Source organism: Schistocerca piceifrons, chromosome 3 (genome assembly GCF_021461385.2).
Source record: "Schistocerca piceifrons isolate TAMUIC-IGC-003096 chromosome 3, iqSchPice1.1, whole genome shotgun sequence".
Lineage (NCBI taxonomy): Eukaryota > Metazoa > Arthropoda > Insecta > Orthoptera > Acrididae > Schistocerca > Schistocerca piceifrons.
This window is the reverse complement of record NC_060140.1, coordinates 788,711,922-788,724,616: the sequence shown is the minus strand read 5'-3', so window position 1 is coordinate 788,724,616 and position 12,695 is coordinate 788,711,922.

Below are 12,695 nucleotides of genomic sequence, written 5' to 3'. Positions count from 1 at the left end.
AACTGTTTAAATTTCAATGTTAACTAACATTAGCTATCCGCCTACGAATGCACAAACGTATAATTAATTCAAATTTTTATCAGCCACAGGATCACTGAAAAAGAAGAACAATTTCTTAATTCACCATTGATTTTTATGCATCTGTTCCCGATTTACGGGTTTGCTATTGTTGGTCGCGGCACAGCCCAGCAACACCGCTAAAAAATGCTGAAAAATTCTTAAAGAAATTTTATAGATGACGTGGGCAAGCTAATTTACATAAATAATTCACACTTTTGATAAACTCTAATATATTTAGATCAAACAACAATACAACTCACATTAATTCGTAACGCATCGTCTAATGGCGGCTAAGTCCAGACAGAGACAAAAGAAGTCTACCCATTCGTAAAAAACTCTTTCACTGTGTCCTACCGCAATGACTTCTGAACAGAGAAGACCAAAGAATACATAATGCATTGTGCTTAAATAGTATTGCTGACTATTAACATTTCTTTGCAAATTGACGATATTATTCTCTTCTGGCAACATATCTCTGCTATCGCAAATACTGACACATTTTACAATCACATAATAAATACAGAAAAAATTCCTATCCTAAATACAGACAAATATTACAACAAAAAATATAAGGAGAATAACAAATGTCTTTTACACCACATTCAGTAATATTTTTGTTCAATAATTACGATATATACAACTTGCCCAGAGCGGCGTATATGGTACAAATAAACTCCCTTTTTTTTTTTAATAACGTGAGTTTGCCAGGGAACGTTACAGTGCTGAGCCAGAATCTCAATGAGTGGAGCAGGCCGAAGGCCTCGCTGTGACCGCAGTGGTAGCAGAAGGATCATGGAGAGCATGAATCACTTGGTGGACAGCCAAAATAGAAACATCCAAAGCTGGTGCACCGAAGAAACGAGTTAGGCAATTTAACGTCAGCGCACAGCGTGGCTGCTGTGTGGACACCACAACCCAGTGGGGCAGTAGCTGTCTTTTGCTTGGAAAGGGGACAGAAATTCCAGAAGAAATTCAGACAGTGGCTTACACATTCAAAGAGGAGCCCTAGCAAGGTGCATTAGAGATGCAACTTAGTTTATATTGAAGAGTACAGGCTGTGCAAATTTTTTTTTTTTTTTTTTTTTTTTTTGGTTATCAGTCTACTGGATGATTTCATGCGGCCCGCCACGAATTTCTTTCCTGTGCTCCTGTGCTACCCTCTTCATCTCAGAGTAGCACTTGCAACCTCTACGTCCTCAATTATTTGCTTGACGTATTCCAATCTCTGTCTTCCTCTTCAGTTTTTGCCCTCTATAGCTCCCTCTAGTACCATGGAAGACATTCCCTCATGTCTTAGCAGATGTCCTATCATCCCGTCCCTTCTCCTTATCAGTGTTTTCCACATATTCCTTTCCTCTCCGATTCTGCGTAGAACCTCCTCATTCCTTACCTTATCAGTCCACCTAATTTTCAACATTCGTCTATAGAACCACATCTCAAATGCTTCGATTCTCTTCTGTTCCGGTTTTCTCACAGTCTATGTTTCACTACCATACAATGCTGTACTCCAGACGTACATCCTCAGAAATTTCTTCCTCAAATTAAGGCCGGTATTTGATATTAGTAGACTTCTCTTGGCCAGAAATGCCTTTTTTGCCATAGCGAGTCTACTTTTGATGTCCTCCTTGTCCGTCCGTCATTGCTTATTTTACTGCCCAGGTAGCAGAAATCCCTAACTTCTCTGACTTCGTGACTATAAATCCTGACGTTAAGTTTCTCGCTGTTCTCTTTTCTACTACTTCTCATTACCTTCGTCTTTCTCCGATTTACTCTCAAACCATACTGTGTACTCATTAGACTGTTCATTCCGTTCAGCAGATCATTTAATTCTTCTTCACTTTCACTCAGGATAGCAATGTCATCAGCGAATCGTATCATTGATATCCTTTCACCTTGTATTTTAATTCCACTCCTGAACGTTTCTTTTATATCTATCATTGCTTCCTCGATGTGCAGATTGAAGAGTAGGGGCGAAAGGCTACAGCCTTGTCTTACACCATTCTTAATACGAGCACTTCGTTCTTGATCGTCCACTCTTATTATTCCCTCTTGGTTGTTGTACATATTGTATATGACCCGTCTCTCCCTATAGCTTACCCCTACTTTTTTCAGAATCTCGAACAGCTTGCACCATTTTATATTGTCGACATCCTAGGAAGTTCTGGTCTTACGTTAAATCAGTAAGTGGCTCGAAACAGCATATCCACACACTCCGGGATGATGATGGCATTGAAACAGAGGATGACACGCGTAAAGCTGAAATACTAAACACTTTTTTTCAAAGCTGTTTCACAGAGGAAGACCGCACTGCAGTTCCTTCTCTAAATCCTCGCACAAACGGAAAAATGGCTGACGTCGAAATAAGTGTCCAAGGAATAGAAAAGCAACTGGAGTCACTCAACAGAGGAAAGTCCACTGGACCTGACGGGATACCAGTTCGATTCTACACAGAGTACGCGAAAGAACTTGCCCCCCTTCTAACAGCCGTGTACCGCAAGTCTCTAGAGGAACGGAAGGTTCCAATGATTGTAAAAGAGCACAGGTAGTCCCAGTCTTCAAGAAGGGTCGTAGAGCGGATGGGCAAAACTATAGACCTATATCTCTGACGTCGATCTGTTGGAGAATTTTAGAACATGTTTATTGCTCGAGTATCATGTTGTTTTTGGAAACCCAGAATCTACTCTTTTGGAATCAACATGGATTCTGGAAACAGAGATCGTGTGAGACATAACTCGCTTTATTTGTTCATGAGACCCAGAAAATATTAGATACAGGCTCCCAGGTAGATGCTATTTTCCTTGACTTCCGGAAGGCGTTCGATACAGTTCCGCACTGTCGCCAGATAAACAAAGTAATAGCCTACGGAACATCAGACTAGCTGTGTGGCTGGATTAAAGAGTTTTTAGCAAACAGAACACAGCATGTTGTTATCAATGGAGAGACGTCTACAGACGTTAAGGTAACCTCTGACGTGCCACAGGGGAGTCTTATGGGACCATTGCTTTTCACAATATATTTAAATGACCTAGTAGATAGTGTCAGAAGTTACATGCGGATCCAAAGAAGAGCGGCGCGTCTCGTCAAAGGTTTATTTGGTTATCGTGATAGCGTTACGGAGATGTTTAGCAAACTCAAGTGGCAGACTCTGCAAGAGAGGCGCTCTGCATCGCGGTGTAGCTTGCTGTCCAGGTTTCGAGAGGGTGCGTTTCTGGATGAGGTATCGAATATATTGCTTCTCCCTACTTATATCTACCGAGGAGATCACGAATGTAAAATTAGAGAGATTCGAGCGCGCACAGAGGCTTTCAGACAGACGTTCTTCCCGCGAACCATATGCGACTGGAACAGAAAAGAGGGGTAATGACAGTGGCGCGTAAAGTACCCTCCGCCACACACCGTTGGGTGACTTGCGGAGTATAAATGTAGATGTAGATGTAGAAATGCGTATCATCACGTTTCCGACTTTGATAAAGGTCGGATTGCAGCCTATCGCGATTGCGGTTTAATGTATCGCGACATTGCTGCTCGCGTTGGTCGAGATCGAATGACTGTTAGCAGAATATGGAAGATGTAGATGTAGTGTCGCGCAGTGTCTGTTCTATCTCCCCATCCTGGTTATCCATCGTGACGCGTAAACATCTTTACTCCCGGTTACATGAAATGCTCTCAGTCAAGTTACTTTTCTGTGAATGTGTCTGTGTAAACTAGTGATGCTACCGCTATCTGACTATTATTTGTTTATTTTGGAATCGGGTGCTCCATATGCAAAGTTCGCCTTTTTCTTGTGTACTTACAGGGTTTGTTTGTGTTGCAAAGGCAAATTCTTAATTAGTGGTTCGTATGTTACAGGATAACTTGATGTAGCTGTTGCTTGTATTGTGGGTCCAGGTAAAGACACCTGGGTACGATAAATGCCCTGAGTGTGTCTAATGGCGGTCGTCATCCACACTTAAGTGAAGAAAGAGAAATTGGCTGGGTCAGCATCTCCTGCTTCTATTATATTTTGACTTTAATGTTTTCTGGTTATTCCGCTTGCTTGGAATCAGTGGTCTTCCTTGTAATATTATGGAAACAGTCACGTTATAGTGGATGATTGGTCTTAATGACCTTTAACTGTTTTCAATATATTTTTGAAATTTGTAATGTGGAATATGTAGGTTAATTTTACAGATTTGTGATCTGACTAGACCTCTGTGCTAAGCATCTGTCAAATTGTTTTAGCTTAAAGTTGTTTTCAAAACTATTTTCTTCAATTTCATTCGGTAATTTTTGAAAGCTATGTAATATCTGCACACATTTGTGTTGCTGTAATCAATTTAATTAATTCCTGGAGTAGCTGCTCAAATTGTCTTGCGCCATTTTCTGTGTTTTAGTTAACTGGTTTGTGTTTTTAGTAAACGGGTTAATAAATTTGTAGCCCAGTATCCTTCCACTCAACACCACCTCCCTACCACATACAGCTATATATATATATATATATATATATATATATATATATATATATATATATATACTGTGCGAGCCATCGTACGGTGCGTGGCGTAGGGTACTCTGTACCACTACTAGTCATTTCCTTTCCGTTCCACTAGCAAATAGAGCAATGGAAAAACGACTATCTCTAGGCCGCCGTATAAGCCCTAATTTTTCGTATCTTATCCTGGTGGACCTTACCTGCAGTGTATGTTGGCGGCAGTAGAATCGTGAGGCAATCAGCTTCAATACTCGGTTCTCTAAATTTTCTCCTAGTGTTTGTCGAAAAGAAACAGGAGATAGGAGCTTTGACTTGGTGGGTTGTTCGCGATGCGAGTGCCGTACATCTGAAATGATTTGAGTGCTAATGTATGTAACCCCACTTTAAGACAAAGAGCTGTTTTCTGACTATTTGCTTGCTTTAAATGTTCATTTGCCATTTCGATGTCTGTGGACAAGGACATATATTGTTAACTATTGTTGTTGTTGGCACCCCTGGCGTACTGTACTGAAGGAATTTTATGTTTTTATCGTCTTATTTCAAGCCCTACCTTCATGAACTCTAACTGGGTTAGAGTTTAAGTTTAGTTACATTATTAATGGTAATTGTCAAGAGAGATGTTTTATGTTTAACAACTTGTTTGTAAAATTGAGCTTACACCAGCACAATCCACAGCACGAATATTTTCAGTTAATGTTTTTCTTTAAAAAATGGTTCAAATGGCCCTGAGCACTACGGGACTTAACATCTGTGGTCATCAGTCCCCTAGAACTTAGAACTACTTGAACCCAACTAATCTAAGGACATCACACACATCCATGCCCGAGGCAGGATTCGAACCTGCGACCGTAGCGGTCACGCGGTTCCAGACTGAGGCGCCTAGAACCACACAGCTACACCGGCCGGCTGTTTTTCTTAGATTTTACTTTTAGAAATAAATTCGTTAGTGATTTTAGAAACGTTAATAAATTCATTATGGCTCAGTACTTTTCCGCTGAACACCAGCTCCCTACCGAATTCCAGATGTGTTTTGCTTTCTGAATTAAACGGTAAAAAATATTGCAACAGCGATGATGTCACCGGAGTACTCACGAACAGTGCTGCAAGACGGTACCTCATAGTGGTGCTCGCCACAGAGGATTGGGAAAGGGCGTTATTCTTGGGAAAATGAGAAATCGAGCCGTCAGGTGTTCCGAATTCCCTATTTGAATCCGGTGCCAGATATGTCAATACGTCTTATTGACTGTCTCGACTGAGTCTTTCATTGCATCTTACTAGTAATTAGGAGACCATCATATTAGCTAGATGATAAAGCCAGAACTGTTAGTTACAGAGCATTGTGTGTACCAATTTGGTGAATTTCAGAAACCGAAATTTCCTTCTGTTTATAATTGCCCACCTGGAGCGTACTCGTATAGAACTGATCTGAGGAAAATGAAATAATATACACGGAAAAAAATTACACGTTTGTAATTTTCATGACGCTGTTTGCCGTAGACAAGCCGTTAAGGATTTGCTAATAACACTGTTCGTCTGACGGCGTTTAGCATTAATTTTAGATCTTAGAAACGCGCCAAAACAGAAAATTAAGGTTAGGATTAACGTCCTATCGACTATAAGAAGCTTCATGGGCATAGCATAAACTGGAACCGGAAAGCAAAGATGCAGAAAATTGGTTGTATCCTCTCCAAGGAGGCCTTTATTGATTTTGGAAAATGGCGTCAATTACAAATTGAGAAAGGCAGTATGGCGTTCTCGATTGCCATTGCCCAAAATATTGCGTCATATCACTCCGTAGCAACGGATAATCTTGTTGAATTATAATCTCTCACATTCCGTTTCATTCCTTTTGTATGTGGTTCTTTGTGCTTTACGTATGCGCATAATTGGTGTACAACAATTACTGAGAAATGAAGACTGTGAAACCAGAAATGAAAAAATTTCCTTTAAACTAGCCGAGACGGTTGTAGGCGTTTCATATAGTACTGCCTCATAGATTAAACGAATGCTGCAGCATAAACTAAGATTTTCCTTTCAGTGAAGTTCATGTTACAAAATAACTAGAAACTTGAGCCGGAGGATATAAAAGAGTGAGAAGAATAAGTCTGATGTATTTAAGATATTCGTCAAGTTATTTTCTCTTATAGTTGAACTGGAGGGCCAACCTACTCACTTATGTGGGAGTAAGCAGTTTCATTGTGTATATACTAATGGTCTGTTGTAATAGCTCATAACCGGTGCAACTACGTACAGCCACCTGTTGCACTGTTTGTCCGTAACGGAGCTGAGCATTTGGGGCCCAAGCGGGCCTGACGTTCGCTGACCCAAGAAGTAAACATTTGCAGTAGCTAATCTTGTCAGCGATATTTGTGAACTCAAAACAGAGCAACGTTGCGACTGCCGAGACATTTCTCTGCGGGCCTCGCTTTACAATGAGCGACAGCACTCGTTTCGTAGAATAACGATCACTTTGAAGTCGAAAGAAAGGAGTAATACCACATTATAAGGGGCATTCAAATGAAACCCGGTCGCTGGTCTAAAGTAACGGTAACGATTTTATTAACTCAAAAATGTAGTTATGCACAGTACACATACTCAAGAATAGTAGCCAAAACTGTTGGCACATTTATCCCATTGCGACAATAGCCGGTCGGTTCCATCCTTGAAGAACCTTGTAGGCTGCTGTCGGATCCAGGACTGGACCCAGTCACACACTTCGTCATCCATTGCGAATGGATGTCCGCGAATAGATTGTTTAAGAGGTCCAAACACTTGAAAGTCACACGGTGAAAGGTCGGGACTGTATGGTGGATGTTCCAGCGTTTCCCACCGCAACTGCTGCAATGTCGTCTTCACCGCGTTGGCCGTGTGTGGGCGGGCATTATCATGCAGGAGGGTGACGCCATTGTACAACATGTCTAGGCATTTCGACTTGATGGCTCGTCTAATGTTCTGCAAAGTAGGTTGATAACGCTGGGCACTGATGGTGGTTCCTCCTTCAAGAAACTCGACAGGTAGTGGGCTCTTGGGGGTCAGAAAATGACATTATGTCCTTACCAGAACTGGTGTGCACGGCCTCTGATTTCTTTGGATGTGGTGAAATTGCATGTTCCCACTGACGCTTGCTTGGATGTGGTGAAATTGCATGTTCCCACTGACGCTTGCTTTTCGATTCAAAATGGTGACGCCATGTTTCGTCACCTGTGACAACACGGTACAGAAAGCCGTATTCCTCCCCATGATAACGTTGCAGATCACTCAAAGACAGCGCCATTCAAGTATTGCGCTCTTCGGCGGTCAGTTGATGGGGAACCCACTGCGCACAGAATCTTCGAAAGTTCAAGTGTCGATGCAGTATGGTATGGGCGGTGCCCACGATAATACCCAGTAAGCGATAAATCTCGTCCTCGATGATTCTGCGTTTATTCAAGACCGAAGCACTCACTTCCCAACCATTTCCGGTGTGATTACACAATGAGCCTGTCCAAGACGAGCATCGTCTTCCAGTGACTCGCGCCTATCAAGGAATCGTTTGTGCCATTCCACAACACTTGAAAGACTCAGACTGTACTCACTGTACACAGCCTTCATCCGTCGATACGTTTCAAGTCCTCCAACTGCCTCTGCCGAAAGAAATCGAATCAAGCGTCGTCGTTCCTGTATACTCGCCTATATGTTAATTAGTGGACGATAACTTGTGTGACCATATTGTCTTCGGTGTGAAACCACACTGGCGCTATGCAACATCAGACTGTTAGCACGCATCAGTCTCTCTACCAATCGATGGCGCCACTATACCTGCAGAGGTGCCACCTTATGTGTAAGGCAAAGGTAGACGCACTGCCCAGGTTTCATTTGAATGAATCTCATACCACTCATAATTCTTCTGATTTTTATGCTGTGGCATAAAGAATTGGCGGTTTTGTCTAATTGGTTTCAAAAAGCAAAGAAGAGTAACAGAAGTTTAGATACCTATCATTTAATAACTATGACACAGTTTCCTTAAAGACTGCCGATGTTGGTCCGTGAAAGGCTTACTAGCGCCTTTTGACTTGTAATAACGCCCCAAAGTAGTTACAATCTATAGCTCCTGACGTCCACGTCTTTGCACTTCCCCTTGGGTTGGCTTTAATGCCGGCCGCGGTGGTCTAGCGGTTCTAGGCGCTCAGTCCGGAACCGCGGGACTGCTACGGTCGCAGGTTCGAATCCTGCCTCGGGCATGGATGTGTGTGATGTCCTTAGGTTAGTTAGGTTTAAGTCGTTCTAAGTTCTACGGGAACTGATGACCATAGATGTTAAGTCCCATAGTGCTCAGAGCTATTTGAACCATTTTTGGCTTTAATATAGCTTTCCTAAATTGAGCAATTTTCAAAGAATATGTATATTGTGTATCTTAACATTTATGATTCAGGAGCTGCCAAAAACTTATTACTATCATCTAAGAGTATTGGAATTTCGGAATATGGAGCAATGACTCTGAAACTGTATCAGTAATATCTGGTGTTATAGACCTGAAATTCATCTTGTTTCGTAAAATTTCTGGCACATTCGCTGCACTCATAAACGAGGAAATAGTTATCAAAACAAATAATTTTAACTATTATCTAAGTTATAAATCGATTCTCTTTTATTATAATTTTGGTGTTGGCACTTACCCTGTCCCTCAAAGTGTCTGCTGGAAATGCTATGAGCGTTTGGCAGGTTGAACACTCTTTCCTAAGATTAGTCAAATATTCTTCCACTGGTATGATATAGGAAATAGATTTCATTCACATTTTTTTCATTTAGTTCCTGAAACGGTGGTGGTTTGCAGCAACATAGTCCACAGAATGGAAATAGCTGTGAGTTGTGATGTGCCTCTGTATATATAGGCTACAACTTCGTTACATAACAAGATGAATTAATAAAACAATTGGTTTATAATCAAAGTTGCCTGATATTAAGAAAATGATCACGGTATGCACCTCTCTCCTAAAATAATGAAACAATGTTGTCAGTAGCTTCCACAACATGTCTGCACTACACTGCTGAAATGAATATGTGTTGATATGTTAGCATCACTCTCAGATTGGTGATGTACAAGCCATGATGCTATAATGATCTGCATGATAAGTCGATTTCAATGGCCGTGAAAGGCTTACTAACGCCTTTTGACTTGTAATAACGCCCCAAAAGTAGTTACAATCCACAAACTTCCATGTAATTTGCAATGAGTAATAGAGGGCCTGCATATCTCTGTATCAAACAGGATACGAAAGTAAAGAGTTTAACTAAAACAACATGTGCTACTAGTTCCTACTAGTTTCACATTTGTAGCGGTTCGCAACGCAATGGAGCTGTTTCCCCAAGTATGTATTCATCTACTCACAGTGAATGCCACCGCTAAGCATCTGAATATGAACCATGAAATAGCATTCCCACATTTCTTGTATACATAAATTGATTCCTTGGTACAGTGTTACCGAACGCAACATTCTGATGTCCAGGAATAGCAACCACGTCACCTTTCCTTACCTGACGGCTACCCACCTTCATAGCTGAGGTCACCAGTTTGCCTTTGGCAGTGGAGCAAATAAGGCGTACCGTTTTCATGCTGGCTGCACACGCTCACAGTCCAGGTTATGTTTACCACAGCCAGCATCATGTGTCTAAATTCTTTTACTCTTATAGATGAGTACAATGGCACACACATTCAGAAATACCATGCTCAAGTTCACGTTCTCTGACGAATATGCGACACCTAGGGCTTATGAGATCGAACCCTTTTGCGAGGTGCATAGTGCATTAATTATAGTGACCTTACTGCCATCTATTTATGTATCCTAAGCAGTGTCGTCTATATCACACTGATTACAGATGGGGCGTGTGACAAGTATCTGAACGATGTCAAACGGGTTTTGAGATTTCGACACTCCGAAGTGATGCAGGAGATGTTTCAGGGGATCACATGAGCTTGGATATCTGCACCACAAGCATCTCTGAAATGCGCTTTGAGCTGACAGAAATGATGGTGGCAGATGCATTACGACAATATGGCTCAGTGATCAGCCACAGTGCCGACAAGTGGGCACGTTTCACAACCTGTGTCGTTCTTAAATGTCCGACAGTTATGTGCTGAGTTGATAAGACATGTCCCCTCACCTTTGGTAGCTGCAGAATCATTGTAAAATACGATGGACAGCCAAAGACTTTTTATGAATGCGGTACTGCGAGCCATGTCTGATCGGAATACCTCCAGGAGAGAATAACGCAATCACTTTTTTTTTCTTTTTAAAGTGATCAGTCTTCTGACTGGTTTGATGCGACCCGTCACGAATTCCTGTCCTGTGCTAACCCCTTCATCTCAAAGTAGCACTTGCAACTTACGTCCTCAATTATTTACTGGATGTATTTCAATCTCTGTCTTACTCTACAGTTTTTAGCCTCTACAGCTTCCTCTAGTACCATGGAAATCATTCCCTCAGGGGTAAACGGATATCTTATTTTCCTATCCTTTCTCCTTTTCAGTTTTTTCCACATATTACTTTCCTCTCCGATTCTGCGAAAAACCTCCTCATTCCTTACCTTATCAGTCCACCTAATTTTCAACGTTCGTCTGTAGCACCACATCTCAAATGCTTCGATTCTCTTCTGTTCCGGTATTCCCACAGACCATGTTTCACTGCCATACAATACTGTGCTTCATACGTACTTTCTGAGAAATTTCGTCCTCAAATTAAGACCTATTATTGATACTAGTAGACTTCTGCTGACCAGTAATGCCTTTTTTGCCAGTGATAGTCTGCTTCTGATGCCCTTTTTTCTCCATCCGTCATGAGTTATTTTCTGTCTAGGTAGTTGAATACACTAACGTCTTCTACTTCGTGACCATCAATCCTGATGTTAAGATTATCACTGTTCTCATTTCTGCTGCTTCTCATTACTTTCACCTTTCTTCCATTTATTTTCAGTCCATAATCTGTACTCATCAGAATGTTCATTCCATTCTGCAGATCATGTAATTCTTCTTCACTTTCACTCAGAATAGCAATGTCATCAGCGAATCATATCATTGATATTCTTTCCCCTTGAATTTTAATTCCACTCCGGAACTTTTTTTTATGTTGTTTCCATCACTGCTTCCTCGACGTACAGACTGAGCAATAGGGGCGATTGACTACTACCCTGTCTTACACCATTTCTAATCCGAGCACTTCTGTCTTTGTCATCCATCTTGTTATTCTCTCTTGGGTCTTGTACATATTATACACTACTGGCCATTAAAATTTCTACACCACGAAGATGAAGTGCTAAAGATGTGAAATTTAACCGACAAGAAGAAGATGCTGTGATATGCAAATGATTAGCTTTTCACAGCATTCACACAAGGTTGGCGCCGGTGGCGACACCTGCAACGCCCTGACATGAGGAAGGTTTCCAACCGGTTTCTCATACACAAACAGCATTTGACCCCTGTTGCTTGGTGAAACGTTGTTGTGATGCCTCCTGTAAGGAGAAGAAATGCGTACCATCACGTTTCCGAGTTTGATAAAGGTCGGATTGTAGTCTATCACGACTGTGGTTACCCTTGACGCTGCATCACAGACAGGAGCGCCTGCGATGGTGTACTGAACGACGAACCTGGGTGCACGAATGGTAAAACGTCATTTTTTCGGATGACTCCATATTCTGTTTACAGCATCATGATGGCCGCATCCGTGTTTGGCGAAATCTCGGTGAACGCACATTGGAAGCGTGTATTCGTCATGGTCATACTGGCGCATCACACGGCGAGATGGTATGGGTTTCCATTGGTTACACGTCTCGGCCACCTCTTGTTCGCATTGACGGCACTTTGAACAGTGGACGTTGCATTTCGGATGTGTTACGACCCGTGGCTCTACCCTCCATTCGATCCCTGCGAAACCCTACATTTCAGCACGATAATGCACGACCGCATGTTGCAGGTCCTGTACGGGCTTTTCTGGATAAAGCAAATGTTGGACTGCTGCCCTGGCCGGCACATTCTCCAGATCTCTCACCAATTGAAAACGTCTGGTCAATGGTGGCCGAGCAATTGGCCCGTCACAATACGCCAGACGCTACTCTTGGTGAACTGTGGTATCGTGTTGAAGCTACATGGGCAGCTGTAATGTACACGCCACTCAAAGCCCAGGCGTATCAA